Source organism: Oryx dammah, unplaced genomic scaffold (assembly GCF_014754425.2).
Source record: "Oryx dammah isolate SB20612 unplaced genomic scaffold, SCBI_Odam_1.1 HiC_scaffold_13, whole genome shotgun sequence".
NCBI lineage: Eukaryota > Metazoa > Chordata > Mammalia > Artiodactyla > Bovidae > Oryx > Oryx dammah.
In genome coordinates this window covers 43,085,706-43,112,091 of record NW_024070197.1, presented here as the reverse complement: position 1 = coordinate 43,112,091, position 26,386 = coordinate 43,085,706, and the positions used below count along the sequence as shown (strand labels likewise).

Here is a 26,386-nt window from a genome sequence, read left to right as displayed (position 1 = left end):
CCCAAAGGTAGCCAAGGAGGAAGGAAAGAAGCATCTCATTGCCATAGCGATGAATACAGGCAGTAGGGAGAGAAACAAGAGTCCTCACAGGATGAGACCTTTCAAGATTTAGATTTCGATGAATTCCCTGAGAGTTGCTAATGGTCAGTATTACCGCACTCCAGATGCAGTACCCAGAACACCCATATTTCAGTCGTGTCTGACTCCTTTCGGCCCCATGGACTGTAGCCCACCAGGCTCCTCTGTCCATGGGATTTACCAGGCAAGAATACTGGAGTGGGTTGCCATTTCCTTCTCCAGGGGATCTTCCCGACCCAGAGATCGAATCTGCAACTCTTAAGTCTCCTGCATTGGCAGGCAGGCTTTTTATCTCTAGCACCACCTGGGAAGCCCCATTTCTACCCTTAAGCAGGTAGAAAACCAGAGTAAACTTTTCAGTTTCCAAAACCAGGTTCTCAAGAAAGAAGAATCCCACGGACAGAGGAGCCTGGAAGGCTACACTGTGATAGCTACAGTTTTAGCTATCACAAGACAAAACGTAGCACAAAAGACAGACAGAACAGCTACCTGTAACAAAAGTCCCAATATCCAAAGAACTCGGGGATGGGAGGAGTGGACTGGGAGGGAATGACGTAGAAAAGAATGGCTTTATTGCTTTCCCAGGCAAAGGGGGACATGGTGGGTGCCTGCCCCCCAAAAAGTGTAAGTCCCAACCCAGGAGGATTTGATAAGGAGTTTATAGCAAGGGGCTTCCCTGGTGGCTCAGACGGTAAAAAAAGAAATCTGCCTGCAATGTAGGAAACCCAGCTTCAGTCCCTGAGTCAGGAAGATCCGCTGGAGAAGGGAATGGCAACACAGTCCACTATTCTTGCCTGGAGAATTCCATGGACAGAAGAAACTGGCGGGCTACAGTCTGGGGGTGTCGCAGAGTCAGACACGACTGAGGGACTAACGCACTTTATGGGAACAAGTTAAGGGTGGGGTTCCTCTCAAGATCAGGGTGTGCGCAGGGCCTGCACTCCTTTAATCCTGTCTCAGGTGGTCTCCACCCCAGAGAATTTGATGAAGGGTTTGAGAACAGTGGTTCAAAGCTGGGGTCTCTGGCAAAAGCAGGGTTGGCAGTCCCTTCATCTCATCTCCCAGGTGGCCAGTCTCCTAATCTTGGTAAGTTTCCCTGGTCCCTTTAATCTTGCCTTGGGTGATTTCTTGGCTGTTCCTCCCTTGTTTAAAAACAGCAAAGAACTGGCTTTAACCAAAAACTTTCTTCTGTAAATCAAAAATTTGGAAAATCTTTTTCGGAAAGGCAGGGAGAGGCTCTTACTGTCCTTGCTTGGGCAGAGTCTGGCGGAGACCCAGGATTCTGACTGGTAAAATGAAGTTTACCTTCGCTGGGATCTCAGCAGCAGTCCCCTGAGAGTGGAGAATCCCAACATCCCATCTTTATTGCCAAAAGTCTTGGGAAGAAAACTTTTCCAGCTTCTGTCCAACAGTTAGGGCCTGATAATTTAAATAAGAGCAGATGAATGGATAAGAAAGCTGTGGTACATATACACAATGGAGTATTACTCAGCCATTAAAAAGAATACATTTGAATCAGTTCTGATGAGATGGATGAAACTGGAGCCGATTATACAGAGTGAAGTAAGCCAGAAAGAAAAACACCCATACAGTATACTAACACATATATATGGAATTTAGAAAGATGGCAATGATGACCCTGTATGCAGGACAGCAAAAAAGACACAGATGTGTATAGTGGACTTTTGGACTCAGAGGAAGAGCGAAAGGGTGAGATGATTTGGGAGAATGGCATTGAAACATGTATAGTATCATGTAAGAATCGAAATGCCAGTCTATGTCCGATGCAGGATACAGCACGTTTGGGGCTGGTACATGGGGATGACCCAGAGAGATGTTGTGGGGAGGTGGGTGGGAGGGGGGTTCATGTTTGGGAACGCATGTACACCCGTGGTGGATTCATGTCAATGTATGGCAAAACCAATACAGAATTGTAAAGTAAAATAAAAAATTAATTAATTAATTAATTTAAAAAAAAAACAGGTTAACAAGAGAAAACAGAACATTAATTTTCACACAAGCTTGTGGGAGTTCCCAGTCATGGAAAACTCTTGAAATAACCCACAGGAAAGGTATAGATGTGTGTGCGTGCCTGCTCAGTTGTGTCTGACTCTTTTATGACCCCGTGGACTAGCCCACAAGACTCCTCTCTCCATGGGATTTCCCAGGCAAGAATACTGGAGTGGGTTGCCATTTCCTTCTCCAGGAATGTGTATATAAACCAATTTAACAAAGAGCAGTGGGTTTAGGGCTTCAGTGGGAGAGTATGAAAGGTTCTGTTCGGCTTTTTGATGCTAATGAGAATGGACAGTCCCTCTTCTTGGCAGCTAAATTCACAGGAAACTGCCTAGGAGGAGGTTTAATGGCAGCTGTATTTTGTAATGGTTCTGATTCAGGCAGCTAAAGGAAATTTACACAGCATCAATTTCTGCACCTTCTGTGCTCAAATGTTTTCACTTTAAAATAATCTTCCAATTCTGAGGGTCCAAGAGGATCGCCACAATTCTCAAAGGAGTTCTCCAAGTCTCACCCTCTGGAACCAAACTGCCTAGTACATGTTCCAGCTCTGTCTGGGAAAGCTGAAAGACCTGGGGTAAATTACTTACTCCTGTGTTTCAATATGCAGAAAGAGGATGGAGTGATTGAAAGGATTAAACAAGTCCTATGTGTGAAGCATTTGGAACAATGCCTGGACACAGTAAGAGTGATACAAGTGTTTCCTATTGTTATTTTTTTATTGCAGTATAACTGACATATAAGATTATATTCATTTCAAATGTACAAAGTAATGATTCAACATTTAGGTATATTTCAAAATGATCACCACAGTATGTTTAGATAGCATCAATCACCAAGCTGAAGAATTATCTTTTTGTGTCCTATAAGCTTCTCAAACTCAAGCATTCCCAAACTCATCTTCTCTCTAAACCTGTCCCTCAGGAATTCCCTGGCAGTCCAGTGGTTTGGGGTCTGCGCTTTCACTGCCAAATTTCCGGGTTCAGTACCTGGTCGAGAAACAGATCCCACCAAGCCTCTCGGTGCAGTTTTTTTTTTTTAAGTCATAAAAAAAATAGATAAACTTTTCCTTCCTCCCATTTTCCTTCTTCCCAGAGCCCCTTTTTCATGTGGTGGCACCACCACCAGCCCCATCACCCAAGCAGAAACCCTGATTTCTCTCTCCCCTTATACCCCATGTAAAATCAACCACTAAAACTGGTTCATTTTAACCCCTAAATACTGCTTGAGTTTGTTCTCTTCATTCTCGCTTTTCTGTCAGAGTTGATTATTGCTTAGCACTTCCCCATCTCGTCGATGTTGGTTTTGGCCACATGACTCACCGTGGGCAGTGGAATAGTGTTAGACTTGACTGTAGCTGTGCAACTGGGCTCAGCCCCTTATGCTCCTGCTACGGTCATGTGAACACTCCTCAGGTAGCCTTGATTGCCTGAACCACAGCGATTCATAGGCACACGAGTTTGAAGAAAAAGCTTATGCCTGCATGCCACTGAGATTTTGTGGTTGCAAAATCGTTTGGGGTTGTTTTTTTTCTTTTTTGCTGCACTGAGTCTTAGTTGCAGAACCCAGGATCTTCAATCTTCATCACAGCATACAGGATCTTTAGTGGAGGCATGTGAACTCTTAGTTGCAGCATAGGAGATGTAGTTCCCTGTCTAGGGATCAAACCCAGGGCCCCTGCATTGGACACGCAGAGTCTCAGCCACCGGACTACCAGGGAAGTCCCAGCTATTAATAGGAATACCTGATGCATTTTTCCTAGGGCAGGCAATTGTTTCCTAGTTGGTGTTTCCATTTCTAGCCTTACTCCTCTAATTGCATCCTTCAAATGGCTACCAGGCTACTCTACCTAAAGTGCAAATCTGATTTGAGCTGACTTACTCATAATTCTTTGAAAATGACAGAAACCAAATTCAAATCATTCTTGGTGGGGGCGGTGGGCGGGGACTGAGAATCTATTGGTTTGTGTAAATCTTTAGAGGTGGTCATAACTTCTCAGATGGCTGGATCCAGTTGCCCAAACAAGCTCGTTGGGAATACATCTCTCCTTCTCAGAACTCCATTCTCTTCTGTGGCTTCAATCTCAAGCAGACCCTCTCCAGCCCGGTGGGGAAAATGCCATTAAGAGGTGCCAAGAAAGTGAATACGTCTTTCATAATTGTGCCAACAAAAAGTCTCCCAGAAGACTCACTGTACTGATTTGGGTTGGATGCCGTTCCTTGAATTAGTCGCGTTGACCAGGGAGAAGCAGTGCTCAGCCTTGTACCTGAGAGTGGGATCAGCCCCACCACATCATGTAAACCAAGAGTGGATAAGAAAAGGGTTCCCCAAGAGGAAAAGATGGGATTTGTTACCAGAAGGCAAGATACAAAGCAATCAAAAGCAAGTGATGTCTTGGCATCATTCCTCTGCCTAAAGTCCTCCAATGAACTCCTCATCACCATTAGGATGAACACTTAGCCTCTCAGTATGAACCACAAGCCCCTCCATGATCTGTGGTCCTTTTCATTTATTAAGCCTCACCTCCCTGTCACTGTGTGATGGGCCCTTCCCTCCCACATCATTGCATCACAACCTTGCAGCTCATACATTCCCCTTCTCCTGAAACACCCTGTTTTCTCTAGCCAATTCCTGCTGCTGCTGCTAAGTCGCTTCAGTCATGCCAATTCCTACTTACTCATAAAGTCTCCATATAGGACTCATCAAAGCTGGAAAGATCTCTCTGACTTTGCTGCTCCAGGCGGTGCTCCCACAAGGACTACCTCAACATGTTATTAACAATGACGTGTTTGGCACAGAGGAGTCTCTGAGTAGGTCTTTCCTGGTAGCTCAGCTGGTAAAGAATCTGTCTGCAGTGCAGGAGACCTTGGTTTGATTCCTGGTTGGGAAGATTCCCTGGAGAAGGGATAGACTACCCACTTCAGTATTCCTGGGCTTCCCTGGTGGCTCAGCTGGTGAAGAATCCACCTGCAATGCAGGAGACCTGGGTTTGATCCCTGGGTTGGAAAGATCCCCTGGAGGAGGGCATGGCAACCCGCTCCAGTATTCCTGCCTAGAGAATCCCCATGGACAGAAGAGCCTGGCAGGCTAAAGTCCATGGGGTTGCAAAGAGCTGGACACGACTGAGCAGCTAACTACAGCCCAGCAGCACAGTCTCCCAGTAACTGCTGGATTAATAGACGGATAGAGCAAGGAATAAGTGATTGAGTGGTAGAAACAATAAATATTTGCTTAATGAATGAATTTGGTTTGAAATGGGAAGTTGATTGACTCGTAGAACTGAAAAATCCAAGGGAAGAGCTGAACGTATCGGTTGTTGTTGTTCAGTTGCCAAGGCGTGTCCAACCCGTTGTGACCCCATGGACCACAGCATGCCCAGCTTCCCTGTCCCTCACCATCTCCTGGAGTTTGCCCAAGTTCATGTCCATTGCATCAGTGATGCCATCCAACCACCTCATCCTCTGTCACTTTCTTCTCCTTCTGCCTTCAATCTTTTCCAGCATCAGGGTAAAGGTAAACAGCATACGTAGGTAGATAAATAGATAGATAGACGAACTGACAAATGACAGATAGATGGATTGAATGCACTGGATGAACGGGAGGGATGGGTGAATAGATGGAGAGATAAGTGGATAGAAAGGTGACTAGTAAGCAAAATACTCCTCCTCGAGTAGTTGTGGAAGTAGGCCAGAGAAATGGCTTTCAAATTATGGGCTGAGTCTATGCAGACCTTCCTTTAAAGGGTTTAAAGCTCATTTGCGTAGACATAATTCTCGCCATTTATACCAGGCACTTGAGCCTCAGAGGGAGATAGATGGGTGATACTGGGCCCCCGTGGCACAACTGGAATATCGTTAAAAAGAAACTGGGTCCTTTTTCCTGTTGCAGATTAACTTCTTGGCAAATTGCAACATGCCTGCCACAGCTGGAGGTGGATGAAGAATCCTGTTTTTAAAACCCTCAGAGATCTCGCATTAAATTAAAAGAGCATTTTACACCATCCCAGGAGGAAGCCAAACAAACCACCCTGTTTCTGAACTTCTAAGGACCTGGAGTCCCCTTCATTTGGAGTTGGTAAGAAGTTGAGTGAGTTTTGCCCCTCAGGAGCTGATGGAAATAAGCACCACCCTGCCTTCAAACCTCACCACCAGCTGAACTTTTTCCAAGAGTCCTGAGGGTGGACACTGTGAGCAGCTTCTGACCAGACACCATCCTGTTTTGCAGGGTGAATTTCCATTAGGAGGGAGGAGGGAGAAAAACAGAACTGTATTTAAAAAAAAAAAATTGAAAGCAGTTACCAGAGCTTGGCCTATGCCCAGAAAGCTGCAGAAAGAGGCCCCAAACTTCCTGATCCCCAGCTGCAAGCCCAGGCCTGTTTCCTGGCCCACTGCAAGTTTCCCACCCCCGGGAAAGAGCAGGGCTTCGGGCCAGCTGAGGAGGCCCCATCTCTCCTGCTCCCTCCTTGAAAGACTTCAGGCTCTGCGGAAGCAAAAGGAGCGTTTCTGTAGTCAAGTTGCAGGCCAAATTGCTTTACTTCTGGTCCTTCCTTCTTCTCTTTACCCTCACTGCCAGATTCTCAAAACAATCCTATTCAGTTTCTGAGGTTTTGATGGCCAAAACAAGGGTCATTTCTAGTAGCATACTGCCTCTTTTTCTCCATTCTTCCATCTCCCTGCTTCTCATCACCCAACACACCCCACACTCCGAGTAGTAAATAAAAGGCCCTCAAAGCATCACCCGTGGCACAGAGGTAAAGAATCCACCTGCCAGTGCAGGAGACACGGGTTCAATCCCTCGGTCAGGAAGACCCCCTGGAGGAGGGCATGGCAACCTGCTCCAGTGTTCTTGCCTGGAAAAATCCAATGGTCAGAGGAGACTGGCAGGCTACAGTGTGTGGGGTCACAAACAGTCAGACACGACTGAGCAAGCACACAAAGCCCAGCCTGCAAGTGGGGGGGGGGGGCGGTGATCCTAGTTGACCAGTTGCCTCCCCCCTAGGTAAGTAGATTCAGTTGAGTAAAGATAAATGCCCCCCACTACACACAGGCTGGAACAGGACATGGATTTCCATTTACTTGTGGGAAAGACCCCCCACACTTTATGCAGGACTCTGCAGGGGTGAATTCAGCTGCTGCGGGGGAGTCAAATCTGGGGCTCAAATCTGGGTTCTGCCCCATCCTGGCTGGCCATGCTCAGGCAAGTTATTTAATCTCTTACTACCTCAACCTTCTCATCTATTAAATGGGGATGGTTGTGGTGGTTACATTAAACCACTCATGTAAATCCTCACCGTGATGCCTGAAACCAAGTACAGGCTCATAGCCCCGCTTCTCACCCACCTTCTACTGAATTACACCCACCCTTCCCCGCTGATCCTCTAATCTCAGCTCCCCAGTCCTGTCTTTCAAACCTGTTGTGTCATCATTTATTTGCAAACATGTCTGTTTGATTTCAAATTAAAATGCTTCTGAGTCGCATTAAAAAGAAAACACATGCAAGGAGGGGAAAGAGAGAGGCTGACAGACATGTGAGTAAACAGCGAAATATTTCCCAAGGCTGGATACAGAGAGCTCAAACGCTCGAGGGTTCAAGCTGACAGACTCTTGATGGGAAGAGACACAGGAACATCAGCAGAGGGGCATTTTTCTGGGGATTAAAACACCAGGAACGGGATACCCTCCTCCTTCCTTCCCACCAGTACTCAGGGTTCCACTTACTGGATGATCAAGGCCTTGTTGTCTTCCATTGCCATGATCCCAGTCTGATTCTGATTGTTCCCATAACTCATTAACAGTTCTCCAAGTTAAATATTGAAGTGCTCAAACAAACAGTGTGGACTGAGCCAAACCCCAAAACTTCCTGTGAGGGGCACTGGCTATTCAGCCAGCTATTAGGAAAAGGAGAGGGAGGGATAAAACAAGACAAAACAAGAAACTGAGAGCCACACATCCCCATCAACACTATGGCCATAGAGCTTTCAGAGTTCAGAAAAGTGAAACACGGGGAAGGATGGGGGGGTCGGTCCCAGGACCATCACATCTCAGCAGCAGAGACTGATCAGAGTCAGAGCCGTCAGCCAGGGGGCTCAGGGAAAAGTCCCATCATATGAGAAGACTTCTTTCATCCTCTCTGTCTATCGGGGAGCTGGGGAAGTAGGGCTACCGGGGCTGCGACCCCTCACAGCTCCAGAGCAAAGCCTGGTGAAGGTGACTTGTGAAGCCTGGATCCCGAAGGCGGAGGTTCCCTCTTCTTCTCCTTGGAGCTTCTCAGGACGGGGCTCCTCTTGAGTTTCACTGGCCAAAGGCAGTTCCAGAGATGAGGTGAGGGTCCGCGAATCCAGAGCGAAGCATCTCAGTTCTTCTGTTCCGGGGCGCCATCCTTCAAGGAGGTGTCTCTGCCATCCGCGGCCTCTGGGCCAGCCCCCAGATTTGGCTCCTTTCCCTCGGGCTGCTCTGCGGGTTTCTGGGACTCCCCCGCCACCTCGGTGCTTTTGCTGGAGTGGCACCCCATCTCAGCGGATGCAGAGGGCCAGCGCCCTGGGAGGTCCTGCGGTGAGTAGAGTCTGTGCGGCTGATCCGCCGGGGCCAGAGTTAAATAACCCTTCCTCAGAGCACAGCTGAAAGAGAACGGGTTTGGTTTCCATGGTCACCGGGAGACACCAGTCCAATCTGCATAATGACAACGCCGCCCCCTAACCCCCTCCTCCCTCTGCATCTGTGGGGTGGGCTGAGCCTGGAAGGAGGCCCTTCCGGCTAGGCCAACTAGTTCTCAGAACCAAGCCCTATTCATTCCATCGGAAGAATTCCCTTTTGTTTAACCTGTAACTTCTTTACAAATTACAACGCCCCCCACCTAGTTACCTGTAAACACCAGGCCTCTCTTCGCACGCAAAGAAAGCCCTGTTACTAAGCAACTAGCTGTGCCCTTCCTCCTTGTCCCAGGGTCATATTCAGTTCAGACCCCCCACTTAGAGGCCATCCCCACCCTAGAGTGCCACCTCCACCCAGGGTTGAAGAAGAATAGGAAGGGAAGTCCTAAGATCGTGGATTCCAGGGGTTACCCAAAGAAGTAAGTAACAAAAAGAACTAGCATTAACGGTGCTGTATGTTAAATATGAAAGTTGGTGACAGTAAATCCTAAGAGTTCTCATCACACACACACACAATTTTTTGTTCCTTTAATGTTGTATCTTTAGAGGATGTTGTTTAAAGGATGGATGTTCATTAAACTTATTGTGCTAATTATTTCATGATATAGGAAAGTCAAAACATTAGGCTGTACACCTTAATTCATAGGGTGCTATCAATCATGCTCAGTGCCTCAGTTGTGTTGGGCTCTTTGCGACCCCATGAACTGTAGCTCGCCAGACTCCATGGTCCATGGAATTTTCCTTGGCAAGAATCCTGGAGTGGGTTGCCATTTCCTATTCCGGGGACTCTTCCCACCCCCGGGATCAAACCCGAGTCCCTTGCACCTCCTGCACTGCAGGCGGATTCCTTACCACTGAGCCACCAGGGATGCCCTATGTCAGTTATATTTCAATACACCTGGAAGAAAAATAAACAAATAAATAAATAAGTAAATTAGCAGGTACCAAGTGCTATTCTGGGCCAAGCACAATTTACATTCATCATCTTGTTTTATCCTCACAACCATCCCAAGAGGTAGGTTGTGTTATTTAACTTTCATTTAACAGATGGAGACACTGAGATTCAGAAAGACTGAATAAATTATTTAAGGTCTAACAGCCAGGAAATAGCAGGGGTGGGTTTTGAACTGGGGTCCCTCAGAGTCCACTCTATGACCATTCTCATTTATCTTAAAGTCTCCATCAGACCATCTTCATGCACCATGATATGTGTCATCAGTTTGGGAGGCCTGTCATTGCTCTTTAATATGGACATATGAGTAAAGGTTTTCAAGCTGTGAACGAATGTTCTGTATATTTTTAAGTTGGATGTTTTTTTTTTTTTTGGGTGGTGCTGGGCCTTTGTTGCTGCAAGCAGGCTTTCTCTGGTTGCATGCGTGGGTTTGTCATTGCAGTTATTTTGAAGAACAGGTTGTAGGGATTTCAGGCTTCAGTAGCTGTGGCACATGGGCTTAGTTGCTCTGAGGCATGTTGGATCTTCCCGAATCAAGGATCCAACTCACGTCCCCTGCCTTGGCAGGTGGATTCTTAACCACTGAACCACCAGGGAAGCCAAACACTCTATATTTGACTTCTATTTTATTTCTGATCATCTTGCTTTTCTTTTCCTAACTCCAAAAGGAGCCCGATATTCTGGCCCAGCTCCCAGGAAGCTAGAAAGAGGATCAGGCAGGTCCACGAAGTAGCTTTTCAGAGAAGCACAGAGGGCACTCTTTTCCAAGCGTGCACAAAGCCATCGAAAGTGACACTAGCTCCCATTCACTGATGGAGGGGTGGGTACATGCCAGCCTCGGATATCTCATACAAGTCCTCTCGTTTACTCGTCACAATCAAACAGCCCCATGCCGGAGTATTATTAAGCCACTCTAGAGGTGAAATAATTGAGTCCAGAGTGGTTATGAGTCCAGGTCAATGGCCTGAGGTCAACTCCAGTTCAGGATGCTGCCTGCAAGCTCTGGAATCTTCCCAGTCCTTGTCCCCACCTGCCCCTGCCCCCGCCCCCACTGCCTTTGGTTCATGCCATTTATCTTCCAGGACTTAGGCACTCAGTGATCCACAAGAATGTGGTAAGCTTTCCCTATAAATCACCTGCCTTTGAATGAGCTTTTTGCTAACCAGCCTGGCAGAATGACAATTAGGAAGACATTTAATGTTGTCAATTTACCTCTCCTGTATAAACCCCAAAGTGCAGTCTGGAGGTGTCAAGGTGGGAGAAGGAGGTTGCACTTGCCTTCCGATTAATTAGAGGCCCTAATTAAGGCAAATGCTCATTGTGATACTGAGATGCTAAGCCAATGATTCTCTCATGAAACCTCCAGATTAATCATGCTTATACCAACTCAGCACAAAAGACAGGCAGCAGGAGCAGCGAGGAGACAGGTAAAACCCTCAGGTTGGGCTTGGCTTAGTTTAGAGGTGTGGTTGGTGAGAACAGATGAGGGCCCTTTGCGGAGTGAATCTGGTGAGAAGCCTTGCCTTGCCTGTGACGCCAACACCCAGGACAGGTTACACAATCATGGGGCCCATGTGAAATTAAAATGTGGGCCCTTGTTCAAAACTTACTAAGGATTTCAGGACGGTGAGAATAGAACTTTAAATGAAGCATAAAGGCCCATGAAGCCAGACTTGCCCACACCTAACCTCTTCCCTAATTTTTTCAGAAACGGATTCACCTCTGATGAAGACTGTAATTGGCCAGATCACTAGCTGGCTCTGCCTAGGGGACATTGCCCTAGGAACAGAATGAGGCAGTGGAAAGACAAGGAAAGAGAAATGGGATATGGACCACCCAATAATGGATGGGACTTCAGTAGGATAATTTCAATACATTTTCAGCTTTAAAATGCCTTCTTAACTTTTACTACCTATACAACGTAGCATGCAGAAGATACCAACATAGAGAAAAAATAGGGAGACTTCCCTTGGGGTCCAGCAGCTGAGAGTCCACCTTTCAGTGCCAGGGACTCAGGTTCGATCCCTGGTCGGGGAACTGGGATCCCGTATGCCCTGGAGCAGCTAGGCCTGTGTGTTGCAACTACTGAACCCAAGCATCATGATGAAGAATCCCATGTTACACAGTGAAGATACACGTGCCACAACTAAGACCTCATGCAGCCAAAAAAAATAATTAATAAATATTTTTAAAAAAGAACAGATAGGGACTTGCTGGTGGTCAAGCAAGTGGTTAAGACTCCCTAATGCAAGGTCCCCAGTTCAGTCCAGGGTTGGGAAACTAAACTAAATCCCTGGTTAAAAAAACTACAAATAAAAACTACAGATATCATATGTTGGCAATCTTTCAGAGCAACCAGAACTCTTATATGTTCCTGGTGGGAATGCAAACTGGTAACCTCACTCTGCGAAACAGTCCAGCAGCTTCTCATACGCTTAAACATACACTTACCATAAGACTACCCATATCAGTCTACTCAGGCGGCCATAAAAAAATGCCACCAAATTGGTAGCCTAAACAATAGACATTTTCTCCCAGGTCTGTAGGCTGAGACATCCATAAGCAAGGTGTTGGCAAGTTTGGTTTCTGGGGGGATATTTTTTTCCTGATTTGTAGACAGCCACCTTCCTGATGTATGTTTACATGGCCTTTCCCCTGCACTCACAAACAGAGAGAGAACTCTGAAGGCCCTTTCTCTTATAAGGACACCAGTTCAATGGGATTAGGACCCCATCTAACCTAATTACCTCGGTGCATGCTCACATGCTCAGTCGTATCTTTGTGACGCTATGGACTGCAGCTCACCAGGCTCCTCTCTCCATGGGTTTTCCCAGGCAAGGATACTGGAGTGGGTTGCCATTTCCCTCTCCAGAAGATCTTCCTGACCCAGGGGTCAAACCCACATCTCCTGCATCTCCTGCACTGCAGGCAAATTCTTTACCCCTGAGCCACCAGGAAGCCCTGAAGACCCAATCTCCAAACGCAGGCACACTGGGGATTAAACTCAACATGCGAATTTGGGGAGGGACGCGTTCAAGCCATAACATCACCTAAGGGAAATGAAAACCCATCAGTTCAGTTCAGTCACCCAGTTGTGTCCCACTCTTTGTGACCCCATGGACTGCAGCACACCAGGCTTTCCTGTCCCTCACCAACTCCCAGAGTTTGCTCAAACTCATGTCCATTGAGTCGATGATGACATCCAACCATCCCATCCTCTGTGGTCCCCGTCTCCTCCCGCCTTCAATCTTTCCCAGCATCAGGGTCTTTTCCAATGAGTCGGTTCTTCGCATCAGGTGGCCAAAGTATTGGAGCTTCAGCTTCAGCATCAGTCCTTCCAATGAATTTTCAGGACTGATTTCCTGTAGGATTGACTGTGTGGATCTCCTTGCTGTCCAAGGGACTCTCAAGAGTCTTCTCCAACATCACAGTTCAAAAGCATCAATTCTTTGGTGCTCGGCTTTCTTTATGGTCCAACTCTCACATCCATACATGACTACTGGAAAAACCATAGCTTTGATTATTCAGACCTTTGTTGACAAAGTAATGTCTCTGCTTTTTAATATGCTATCTAGGTTGGTCATAGCTTTTCTTCTAAGGAACAAGCGTCTTTTAATTTCATGGTTGCAGTCACCATCTGCAGTGATTTTGGAACCGCCCAAATTAAAATCTGTCACTGTTTCCATTGTTTCCCCATCTATTTGCTATGAAGTGATGGGACCAAATGCCATGATTTCATTTTCTGAATGCTGAGTTTTAAGCCAGCTTTTTCACTCTCTTTCACTTTCACCAAGAGGCTCTTTAGTTCCTCTTTGCTTTCTGCCATAACGGTGGTGTCATTTGCATATCTGAGGTTATTGATATTTCTCCCAGCAATCTTGATTCCAGCTTGGGCTCATCCAGTCCAGCATTTTGCATGATGTACTCCGCATACAAGTTAAATAAGCAGGGTGACAATATACGGCCTTGAAGTACTCCCTTCCCAATTTGGAACAACAGTCCGTTGTTCCATGTCTGGTTCTAACTATTGCTTCTTGACCTGCATACAGATTTCTCAGGAGGCAGGTAAGGTGGTCTGGTATTCCCATCTCTTGAAGAATTTTCCACAGTTTTTTGTGATCCACATAGTCAAAGGCTTTGGCATAGTCAGTAAAGTAGGTGTAAATGCTTTTCTGTAACTCTCTTGCACTTTCTATGACCCAACGGATGTTGGCAATTGATCTTTGGTTCCCCTGCCTTTTTGAAATCCAGAAAACCTATGCTCACATGAAAACCTGTACATGAACATTTAGGGCAGCTCTATTAATAATCAATAATTAGAAACAACCCAAATGTGAATAGATAAAGAGTGGTACAATAGATAAACCTTCATACAACAGGTTATTGCTGCTGCTGCTGCTGCTGCTGCTGCTGCTGCTAAGTCGCTTCAGTAGTGTCCGACTCTGTGCGACCCCAGAGACGGCAGCCCACCAGGCTCCCCCGTCCCTGGGATTCTCCAGGCAAGAACACTGGAGTGGGTTGCCATTTCCTTCTCCAATGCATGAAAGTGAAAAGTGAAAGTGAAGTCACTCAGTCGTGTCCAACTCTTAGCGACCCCATGGACTGCAGCCCACCAGGCTCCCCCGTCCATGGGATTCTCCAGGCAAGAGTACTGGAGTGGGGTGCCATTGCCTTCTCCGACAACAGGTTATTACTCAGCAATAAAAAAGGAAAATTGTAATTAGATGTAACAGATTTGATGAATTTCCAAGATATTCATGAGTGAAAGAAGCCAGTCTCAAGATTATCTACTGCTTGATTTCACTCACATGACATTCTCAGAAAGACAAAAATATAAGGATAGAGAGAACTTCCCTGACAATCCAGCAGTTAAGACTCTGTGCTTCCACAGCAAGGGAGTACGGATTCAGTCTCTGGTCAGGGAACTAAGCTCCCACATACCAATTAGGCAAGAAACTATATATATATACACATATATATGTATATATATACATAGGTACAAGGATATGTAGGTCTTCCCAGATAGCACTAGTGGTAAAGAACCTACCTACCAATGCAGGAAACATAAGAGATGTGGGTTTCCTCCCTGGGTCGGGAAGATCCCTTGGAAGAGGGCACAGCAACCCAGTCCGGTATTCTTGCCTGGAGAATCCCCATGGACAGAGGAGCCTGGCGGGTACACTCCACAGGGTCACATAGAATAGGACACTACTGAGGTGACTTAGCACGCACCATATATAAAGATGGAGAACAGATCAGTGGTGTCACTACAGAGTTATAGCTTGAAAGAGTTTTTTTTTTGGTTTTCTGTGTCCTGTTTGTGATGCTAGTTACACAAATCTATACACGTGCTCAAATTCATAGAACTGTACACCAAAATGTTTTTTAAGTCAAATTTGCTGTATATTAATTTAACCAAAAAAAAAAAAAAATGTTAAGAGCATCCAAACAAGCAAACAAAAATAAATAAAAACTGTTTTGCCAGGAGCCTAGGGGCTTATTTGCCATCTGGTCCTAGTACTCCAGATCATTTAAAATCCTTTCTCTCCTGCTTTTCATTTGAACAAACAAACAAACACACCTGCCCCTAATTTACCTTGACAGCTGCTGGTTGAGCCACATGGTACAAGGTTCCGTTTGGGGTGCCGTGTGCTTTCCAGAACCTTAGTGAATTTCAGTTAAGGAGGCCTGGATGTGCAGGCAGAGGGGGTTGTATGAAGATAACGTGAAAGCTCTGGCTGCAGGCAGGGGAGTGGCCAGCCCAAGCACCCTGCAGGAAGGGAGCCCAACCTCACTGTCCTCTCTCCTTCTAGTCCCTCCCAGGTCTCCTGTCGGCCAAACCCAACTTGAAGCCAGTGGACACAGAAGCCTTTGGCTCTTGCTCATTTAGGTCAGTCCCCCAGGATGCAGAGCAGGGTGGAAAAGGAGAACGGATGTGGAAAAGTAAACAGACCATCCAGCACAATCCACGTGGATCATGTTCTCAAGGGCACAGAATCTGCAGAGGGGCAACATCTCTGCAGGGAGCTAAACTGTGAGGCAGAATGCAGTGCTTTAGTACAGGGAAAGGGGAGAGGGAGTGGCTTCCCAGAGATGAGCAGAAAATTAGCTGGTAGAGGAGGGACTGATATCCTGGCCCAAACGAAGAAGGCAAATCCGTCCTGAGGAGTTCTGTTCATTTCATCATTCATTTGTGGAAAGACAGCTAATAACCCAAGTGGCTCAGTGGTGAAGAATTGCCTACCAACGCAAGAGGTGCAAGAGACGTGAATTTGATCCCTGGGTCAAGAAGATCCCCTAGAGGAAGAAATGGCAACCCACTCCAGTATTCTTGCCTGGGCAATCCCAAGGACAAAGCAGTCTGCCACTCTATAATCCATGGGGTTGCAAAGAGTTGGACACGACTGAGCAACTAATAGGGTTAGAAGCATCAGATTCAGGAACTTCCCTGGTGGTTCAGTGGCCAAGACTCCTCAGGCGCCCCAGGTTCATTCCTGGTCAAGGAATTAGATCTCACATGGTGAAACTGAGAGTCCACGTGTCACAGCTAAAGATCCGCAGGCCGCTACGAAGATTGATCTTTCATGCCACAACTCTGACTTGACGCGACCAAATAAACAAATAGAAAGAAGCATCCCAATTCAGCGTGAGAGGGACTTGAGACTGAAAACCAGCTCTATAGTGCGCATGCTATACGTGTACAGCAAGTGGTTTAGCCTCTCTGACTCTCAGTTTCCTGGGCTTTTGGAAAGAATCAATGACACAGAATATATGTCATCCTGCTAATACATCTCATATCTGGCAGGGTCTGGATGTGCAGTCCGTGACCAGAAAGTGACCGACCTCACTTCTGCCATAAACATACTAGGACCCCCAAAGTCAAGTTGCCATTCAGTGCAAGGGCCAGCCTCACAAGAGCAAATGCCCTTCCTGGGATAGGTACCAGCCCCTTTCCTGTTGGTCTCTGGCATCCTCACCTCCTTTCTTCTCTACCCCTCCTTCTGCCAGGGTCCTGACTTCCTGCCCATGCCCCCAGTGCCCCCGTTTCTAGCTCCACCCACCTTGAGGGGTAGAGGATTCTCACCCTCTTTTGGTGGGTGGGGGCTCTCCACCCAGCTTAAGGGACCTTAATTCCCTGCCCAGGGATTGAACCCTCAGTGAAAGTCCTGCATCTGAACCACTAGACTGCCAGGGGCTTCCCATCACCTTCTATAATGGAACATCATTGTAGAAGACAAATAAGCTCTTACCTACTAAAAAAATAGGTTACATCTCACAGCATGACTTTATTAAAAAACAAAATGCAGCAAAGAAAATTCTCCCTTTGAAGGAAAGAATGGACCGAACAGGAGCAGAGGGATGCAGATGAGAGGCCCTTGTCCATCCCGCCCCATATCTAAGACGTGGTGTTCAGCGCGGTTGTCCAGGTGCTCAGTCAACAGTAGTGAAGTGCTCAAAGGCAAAGGCTGTGCAGGCGGGGGCAATCCAAATTCAGGTCTTGGCCACACCGCTTGCTAACTCTCCTACCCAACAGCAATTACTTAAGTGTTATGGGCCTCAATTTCTTCCTCAGTAAAATGGGTGAAATAATAGTGATTGCTTCATAGGATTATTATTATTATTAAACCAGTTGACCTAAAATTCTGAGTGCCAGGACTTTCCTGGGGGTCCAGTGGTTAAGAATCTGCCTTGCAGTGTAGGGGACACAGGTTCGCTCCCTGGTTGGGGAACTAAGATCCCACATGCCATGGAGCAACTAAGTGTGCTGCAACCACTGAGCAACTAAGCCCGAACACCAGAACTATGGAGCCCGCGGGCCCTGGAGCCTGATCACGACAGCTAGAGAGGAAAGATCCTGCATGATGCGACAAAGATCCCATATGCTGCAGCTAAGACCAATGCAGCCAAAATAAATGTTTTAAAAATAATTTTTAAAAACTTCTTAGTGCTGGGAATTCCTTGGTGGTCCACTGGTTAGGACTCCATGCTTCCACCACGAAGGGCCTGGGTTCAATCCCTGGTTGGGGAACTACGATCCCACAAGCTGCACAGCCAAATAAAATTCTCAGTGCTTAATATGTTACAAGACTTCCCAGGTGACTCAGACAGTAAAGCATCTGCCTACAGTGCAGGAGACCTGGCTTCGATCCCTGGGTCAGGAAGATCCCCTGAAGAAGGAAATGGCAACCTATTCCACTACTCTTACCTGGAAAATCCCATGGACGAAGGAGACTGGTAACCAACAGTCCATGGGGTCGGAAAGAGTCGGACATGACTGAGTGACTTCACTTTAATATGTTACAAATTATTTTTATTATTATTGACACTACTTCTACCTATCAAACATGGCTCAAGCCCTCAAGGAGATCATTTATGGAGAACCTGTGGATAAAAACAGACTGGTTGACAACCACAGTCCCCAAAACTCTGTAATTAGTGGAATGAACAGAATACTAGAAGAACCCAGAGGAGACATTCTTTAGGAAACCTTTAACCTCATCAGGTGATGCCTGGCATCAGAATCACAGAGGTTATGCTCTAAAGCTAGGTCCTTGCCTGGGCAAGCTTTGGGGCCCAGGAGGGTGGTGTGTGGGGCGGAGAAGGGAGCTCCTGCAAGGCATGAAAGTGACTCAGAGGCACTTTAAAGTGACAGAATGGGAAGCGTGCCTGTCAGCACTTCTCTGACAGATTCACCTTGACCAGGGCACGAACTGGCCCTGGGTAGGCTGGGGTGGCCCCTACGACAGACACACACACACACACACCCTCGTCACTCCAGGTGCTGCCCATAGACAATACTCCCTCCCCCTCCTGTCCTGGATGGCCACTTTGACCAGATGACACCAGGACAGAGAGACCAAAGGCAGAGGCAGGTGGGGGTGGGGGAATGACCCAAACTGTCACTAACTGTCTCTAATATTTCCACTTTGGTCAACTTCTCCCCAGCTATCACCCCAGAGATAAACTGCCTTAAAAGAAGGCTTGCCAAACTTGCCTCCATCACCAGGGCACTCTCCACCTTTGGTGCCCTATCAATTGCTACATTAAAAAATAAATAAATAAACCCTGTACTTATCCCGCCAAGAGCTCAGTTACACTGCATTGCATCTGTGTGTGTGCTAAAAGTTAATTTGTTACATAAAGGTGAATTCAATAAGGGCAGAGATTTCAAAGTGTTTTGTCCTTCCTAGTATCTTCTATTCATAGGAAAGTGTCTGGCGCATAGTAAGTGCTCAGTTAACATGGGTTGGAGGGGAAAAAATAAATGAAATGTACACACTTTCAATAATTCACCATTTTCCTGATTTTAATAAGCAGCTAACAGGTTCTCAGCCTAGGGCGGTGCTCCCCCAACCCAGGAGACAATTGGAAATATGAAGGGGTGGTTTTGGTTGGCACAATGACTTCAGGGTGGCTACTGGCATTTAGCGCCAAGGAATCAGAGATGTAAATGTCCTGCAGTGCCAGAATGGCTCCAACCAAAGAAATGTCAATGTCAAAGGCGCCCGGGTCAGAAATATAACCTGCATTGCCAACTCCTTAGGAGCCTGTGTCTCTGGACTCTATACACAGGGTGTGATACAGACTAGATGTTTAATAACAGCGAAAGAGACTGGAGGGAACAGGGAAAGAAAGGTAACTGCTAGGGGGTGGGAGGATAGGAAATCGGGGCGGGGGCGGGGGGTGGGGGGGCTGGGAGGCGGGGCTAAAAAAACGAATCGCTTGTAGGGCAAAGGCCTCCCTGGGTTTGAGAGAGGCCCAGTCCCCTGCATCTTCTGATGCTCGCAATATATTTAAAAGATTCGGCTCTGCCAAATCGGGGTGTACTGAAAGCTTCTGGATGAAAGGCAAGATCCCTGAGTCCGGCCAGGAAAATCCCAGAATGGATCTCAGGCCAGCAGCCAGGGCCTGGCTGCCCCTCCGTGCCCCCAAGAGAAAGTTCAGCAAGTTCAGGTTCCAGTGCCCTCTAGGGAGTGAAGGTGATCCCACCCAGCCGGGATTTGCGCCCAGGGTGCGCAGCGTGCTGGAAAACCGCCCACGTGGGCAGCCGGGGCAGCATTTCCGCCCGGGACCGACCGCTCTCCCACCTCCCCGCCCGGTCCCCGCGCCTCCGCCCCGCGCCCACTAGGTGGCGCCTGCGCTCTAGTGGGCGCCTCTTGGGCGCAGACGAAAGCGACCGCGGAGCCCCGGCGACAGATCGAACCGGAGTCGCAGGATTCCGGGGACCGGAGGGCAGCGCCGGCAGCCAAGGTAGGAATTCCCGAGCCCCGGGCGTTTCCTGCGAACCTCTGTGGTCGGGGTGGGCCGCGCGGCGGCCGCCGAGGTCGGCTGGCGGTCTCGGTAGATAACCAGACAGGTCGGAGCGGCCGCACGTGTCGTTGCCTGCGGGGACCCGGAGACCCGCCGTCTCCAAGCTGGGCCTCAGGGCACAGCTGGACGCCAGATCGCTCGCACGCAAATATCCTTCACTGGCTGGTTCCTCTGGAGAGCCTGCCCGAATCCCCCAGCAGCCAGTCCTAGGCGGAGAAAAGAGTTACTGCTCCCCAAATCGACTTCAGCGTTGGAGCCGAGGGCTGATCCAAAAGCACCATTTCTCCAACTTGCCTGCACGCTGGAATCGCTTGGGGGAGCATGAAAAAACTGCCGGTGCCCCGTAGCCCTCCACCCAACCCCGCTCCGAGGCTCAGATGGAAGTGGTCTGGGTTGGGGCCTGGACCTCTGGATATTTCAGAGCTTCCCAGGCGATTCCAACTAGCAGCCAAGGGTGAGGACCCTTGACCCAAAGGGTTGGAGGAAAAGGAAGACGGTTGTTGCAGCCCACAATGCTGATTCTCCTCCTCCTCCTTCTTCAGGGAGTCTTTTAAGCAGGAAATATCTCCGCCTTTGAGCTGTCAAAGCCAAGATAACAAACCAACATCCTCCCTCCCAACAGGGCTGGTACTGAAAGGGTTGAACTCGAAAGTGGGCAGGGAACAGAAAGATACAGATGTAGACTATAAGAGAAGACTCTTGGGGAAAAGGGAGCTTGTCCTTACCCTGATCCCATAGAAGTTCAAGGGGCCTCCTGGAGCAGCCCTCATCATTTTAGTAAATGCTATGTTTACAGTGAGCCTAGGCTTAGAGTTCCCAGAGCCAGCCCTCCCTGGGCTGTCTGGCCCTCAAAAACTCATAGAATCACCCTTAGCCTCAGTTTCTTCATCTGCAAAATGGGTATGATTGTATAAAACTCTTAGATTTGCCATGGAACTTACTGACCACAAGAGGTAATGTTTCCTAAGTGCTCATCTGTGCCTGGCACGATGCTAAATGCTTCCTGTGTGTGGGCCACAGCTACTCCTCACCATGACCTACAAGGCGTTAACTATACTAACTACCCCGTTTGACAGCCAAGGAAACTGGGGCTCAGAGAGGCCAAGGAACGTGCTCAGAGTTAAATAATTAATTAGAAGCAGATCCTATGTTTGAACCCAGGCAGAATGATTCTAGAGCCCATGGCAAAAGTACAATGAGTTGCTGTTTCCCTTTTTGATGGAGGGAACATAGAAAAAGCACGTTACACAGGGCAGCTCATGGTGCCTCCTCCGCAAACACTAGCTGTCATTGCTTCCAGTGGAGCATTTTCACAGAACTGACTCCTGGGTTCATTTAAACTGGATTTCTTGTGGAAAGCATACTGTGTGCCAGGTTGTAATTCAGGTGCTACAGATGCAACAGTGGGTAAGAGGCAAACCAGCCCTCAGTGAACTCACACCCTAGTAAATGAGAGAAATGAGAAGGAAGCACAGTGGATCCTCCTTGTTTGCAGACTCTGTATTTGCGAATTCTCCCACTCGCTAAAATTGATTTGTAACCCCCAAATCAGTATCTGCAGCACTTCTCATGGTCATTCATGGACGTGAACAGGATGGCAGAAAATTCAAGTCGCTCAACACACTTGTTCCCACCCGAGGTCGAAACGAGATGACACTGCCTTCTTGTTCCGACTCTCAGAACTGTGAGCAAGCATCCCTTTTATGGTCTGTTTAGTGCCATGGGTTGTTTCTTGTTGTTTTTGCATTTTTCGTGTGTGTTTTGTTGGTGATTTTTGCTGTTTAAAAATCACCCCCAAGACCAATTTGCCGCATGACTCAGGGAACTCAAACCGGGGTTCTGTAACAACCTAGAGGGATAGGATGGGATGGGAGGGGAAGGAGGTTAAAGAGGGAGGGGACACATGTATACCTCTGGCCAACTCATGTTGATGTATGGCACAGGCCAAGGAAATGGCAACCCACTCCAATCCTCTTGCTGGAGAATCCCACGGACAGAGGACCCAGGCTGGCCACAGTGCATAGGGTTGCAAAGAGTTGGACACAAATGAGTGACTTAACTTTCTTTCTAACACAATATTGTGAAGCAGTTTTCCTTCAATTAAAAATAAGTTTGGGAAAAAAAAAATCAGCCCCCAAACATACTGCTGAATTGCTGCTATCTAGTGTTCCCAAGCCCAGGAAGGCTGTGTTGTGCCTTATGGGGAAAATGTGTATTTGATAAGCTTTGTTCAGGCCTGAGTTGTAGTGGTACTGGCCGTGAGTTCAATGTCAATGAATCAACAATATATATTAAATAAGGGGTCTTGAAATAGAAACACACATAAAACAAGGTTAGATATTGATCTGTTGATGAAAATGTGACCAGAGGCTTGCAGAAACCTACCCTTAGGTTTTTCCCTTTAGGAACAGTGGCTCAGTATTTGCTAATTTTGTGTTCGTGGCAGCTTCGGAGAACATAACCACTGTGAATAATGAGAATTTACTCTAATTAGAAATTACCACACATGCAGTGAGAGAATCCAGCACAAAGTTGGAGAGGCATACAGAAGGGGCCTGCCTTGGATTGAGGGTTAAAAAGGCTGAGAAGCAGCCAGACAGAGGGTGGGATGGGGAAAAAATGTTTCAGAGAGGAAAAACAGCATGTGCAAAGGCCAACAGGTAGCAAAGTCAAGGAGCTCAAGAAGAGCCAGTGTGCAGGGCGTGTGGAGGAAGCAGAGGTCTAATACTGTAATAATATGCTGGAGAAGGAGGCTGGGGCCAGGTGGCAGTGTTTCGTGGGCAGCTCTCCTTTCGTCCAGTTAGCATAGTAATCCTGGCAGGTGAGGCAGGATGGGTTTCACCTTTGACAGGTGATGAAATTGATGCCCTGGGCAACTGTATGCCTTGCTCAAGGTTACACCACTGGTAAGTGGTAAAACCCACCTCCCCAACCCTATCTGAATCTAATGTTGAACAGACTTGAGTGTTGGTCTGAGATCTCAGGACACGATCCTGGTCCAGGGATTTGGTTTGGTTTGGGGAGAAATCAGTTACTGAATGAAGCCATCCAGAGCGGATGAAACCACCTGGGACAGTGGGCAGAGTGTGGGAGAAGACAAGATCTCGTGTCCTTTTAAAAATAAAATTATTCCTGGTGTTAAAACGTTAATGTCTCAGAAGAAGAGTCCTAAGTACCTGCAGAGAGCAGAGGGAGGCCACAGAGATGTAAGAAAAGGAAATGTGAGTGGCTGATCCAAAAAAACCCTCAATACTAGGTCTGGTGATAGGCTTTCCACCCAGGGGCAACAAGGTCTCAGTCTGCCTCTTGTCCCCGCAGGATAATGATCTGGAATAGGGATCAGCAAACCCTTCTGTAAATGTTTTGAGTGTTGCAGACCATAGAGTTTCAGCTGTTGCTGTTGTTGTTCAGTTGCTGTGTCTGACTCTTTGTGACACCGTGAACTGCAGTACACCAGGCTTCCCTGTCCTTCGCTGTCTCCCAGAGCTTGTTCAAACTTATGTCCATTGAATTGGTGATGCCATCCAACCATCTCATCCTCTGTTGCCCCCTTCTCCTCTTGCCCTCAATCTTTCCCAGTATTAGAGTCTTTCCAGTGAGTTGACTCTTCGCATCAGGTGGCCAAAGTATTGGAGCTTCAGCTTCAGCATCAGTCCTTCCAGTGAATAGTCAGGGTTGATTTCCTGTAGGATTGACTTGTTTGAAACCCATTAGGGTTTAAGTTGCAACTACTCAACCCTGCAGTTATGGAGTAAAAGCAGCCGTAGATGGTATGGGAATGAATGAGTGTAGCTGTGTTTCCAATAAAACTTCATTGATGGATGTTGAAATCTGGGTTTTATATCATTTTTATGGGCCACAAAATGTTATTCTTGTTTTGATTTTTTCCCCAACCATTTAAAATTGTAAAAGCCATTCTTAGCTCACAGGCTGTATAAAAACAGGCGAGGGACAGGGTCCCTGTGGGCCATGGGCTGTAGTTTGCTGACTCTTGATCTAGAATCATGGACCTAAGTGTCAGAAGGATACTAAATGTCCTCCTACTTGAATTCTTTCCCAATTCATGAATCTCCATGGAGTACTCCCAGCCATTTCTTCAGCGCCATAGTTAAACTGTGCCATAGTTGGGGTTTCCCCAAAGCACATCATGAGACCAGGATTTGGGTGCCTGGAATTTATCTGGAAGGTGATCCCAGAAAGCCCAGTGAGATTGAAATGGACTGGGGAAGAAAGGAAATCCAATAAAGGATGTGTTGATGAATGAGTTACTGTGGGACAAAGGGCTCAGCCTCTCTGGGGATTCTTACAGAGACTGTATGTCCCAGTATTCCCCCCAGTTTCTGCATGCAGTCTGAAGAACACATCCTATAGCCAAAAAATGCCTTCAGGTAGAAAGAAGTAAGAGGCAGCAGGTGTGACTGGAAACTGCTGCCGGTGTCCTCTGTGAGCGCTGGTGAGTATGGTGGTCTACAACGTGTTTCTAATTTTGCTTTTTGAAGCATACTGATCATACCCTTGGAGAAGGCAATGGCACCCCACTCCAGTACTCTTGCCTGGAAAATCCCATGAACAGAGGAGCCTGGTAGGCTGCGCACTCCATGGGGTCACTAAGAGTCAGAAACGACTGAGTGACTTCACTTTCACTTTTCACTTTCATGCATTGGAGAAGGAAATGGCAACCCACTCCAGCGTTCTTGCCTGGAGAATCCCAGGGACGGGGGAGCCTGGTGGGCTGCCGTCTCTGGGGTCGCACAGAGTCAGACATGACTGAAGCGACTTAGCAGCAGCAGCAGCAGCAGATCATACCCTTATGGCAGAAAGTGAAGAGGAACTAAAAAGCCTCTTGATGAAAGTGAAAGAGGAGAGTGAAAAAGTTGGCTTAAAGCTCAACATTCAGAAAACGAAGATCATGGCATCTGGTCTCATCACTTCATGGGAAATAGATGAGGAAACACTTGAAACAATGTCAGACTTAATTTTGGGGGGCTCCAAAATCACTGCAGATGGTGATTGCAACCATGAAATTAAAAGACGCTTACTCCTTGGAAGGAACGTTATGACCAACCTAAACAGCATATTCAAAAGCAGAGACATTACTTTGCCAACTAAAGGTCCATCTAGTCAAGGCTATGGTTTTTCCACTGGTCATGTATGGATGTGAGAGTTGGACTGTGAAGAAAGCTGAACACACAAGAATTGATGCTTTTGAACTGTGGTGTTGGAGAAGACTCTTGAGAGTCCCTTGGACTGCAAGGAGATCCAACCAGTCCATCCTAAAGGAGATCAGTCCTGGGTGTTCATTGGAAGGACTGATGCTGAGGCTGAAACTCCAATACTTTGGCCATCTCATGCGAAGAGTTGACTCATTGGAAAAGACCCTGATGCTGGGAGGGATTGGGGGCAGGAGGAGAAGGGGATGACAGAGGATGAGATGGATGGATGGCATCACCGACTCAATGGACATGAGTTTGGGTAAACGCTGGGAGTTGGTGATGGACAGGGAGGCCTGGTGTGCTGCAATTCATGGGGTTGCAAAGAGTCGGACATGACTGAGTGACTGAACCGAACTGAACTGAACTGATCATACCACCAGGCTTCCCTGGTGACTCAGCGGTAAAGAATCTGCCTACCAATGCAGGAGATGTGGGTTCAATCCCTGGGTCGGGAAGATCCCCTGGAGAAGGAAATGGCACCTCACTCCAGTATTCGTGCCTGAGAAAGCCCATGGACAGAGAAGCATGGCGGGCTATGGCCCATGGGGTCTCAAAGAGTTGGACACAACTTAGCGACTAAAATACAACCATCATACCACTGGGTGATGGTTGAGATGATTTCATGTGACAGACCATCATGGCACTGAAGATCATGAAACCTCATTCAAGAAAAAGAGGTTATTTCCTTTTTAAACCATCTCTTTGATCCTGCACTGCCTCCCTCCCCAGCACTTTGCTGCTGTCTCTCCCCAGAGCAGGAGCTGCAGCTTTTCACTACCTTGAACTTGCCAGACTTTCCCTTCTGACCACAGTCTTCCCTGATGGCTCAGAGGGTAAAGAATCTGCCTGCAAGGCAGGAGACCCGTGTTTGATCCCTGGGTTGGGAAGATCCCTTGGAGAAGGGAATGGCAACCCACTCTAGTATTCTTACCTGGAGAATTCCACAGACAGAGGAACCTAGCGGGCTGCAGTCCCGGAGGTCGCAAAGAGTCGAACGTAGCTGAGTGACTAACACTTCATTTCCTTTTGACCACAGTCAACAAAAGAAGTCTCAGTGAAGTACCAGGCCGTTTTTTGTAACACTTACTTGTCTCCCTTCTTAGGGAAAAAGCAGTGGTCCTCAAATTTAGGGGATGGAACAGGCAACAGTAGCTAGCTGAGATTTAA

The 26,386-nt window shown here is 47.4% G+C and overlaps 1 protein-coding gene across 6 annotated transcripts in view; it reads left to right on the top strand.

Annotated features, from left to right (window-relative positions):
• Positions 1-19,835: 19,835 nt before the first annotated feature.
• Positions 19,836-26,386, top strand: part of CHD9 (chromodomain helicase DNA binding protein 9) — a 219,269-nt gene continuing 212,718 nt past the window's right edge. For 5 of the 6 annotated variants that reach the window (XM_040253580.1, XM_040253582.1, XM_040253578.1 and 2 more), the window contains exon 1: positions 19,861-19,946. The gene's annotated coding sequence lies outside the window, so the exon portion shown is untranslated. Of the gene's footprint in view, positions 19,947-26,386 lie in introns of all 6 variants that reach the window. The other variant, XM_040253575.1, reaches the window with a different exon arrangement.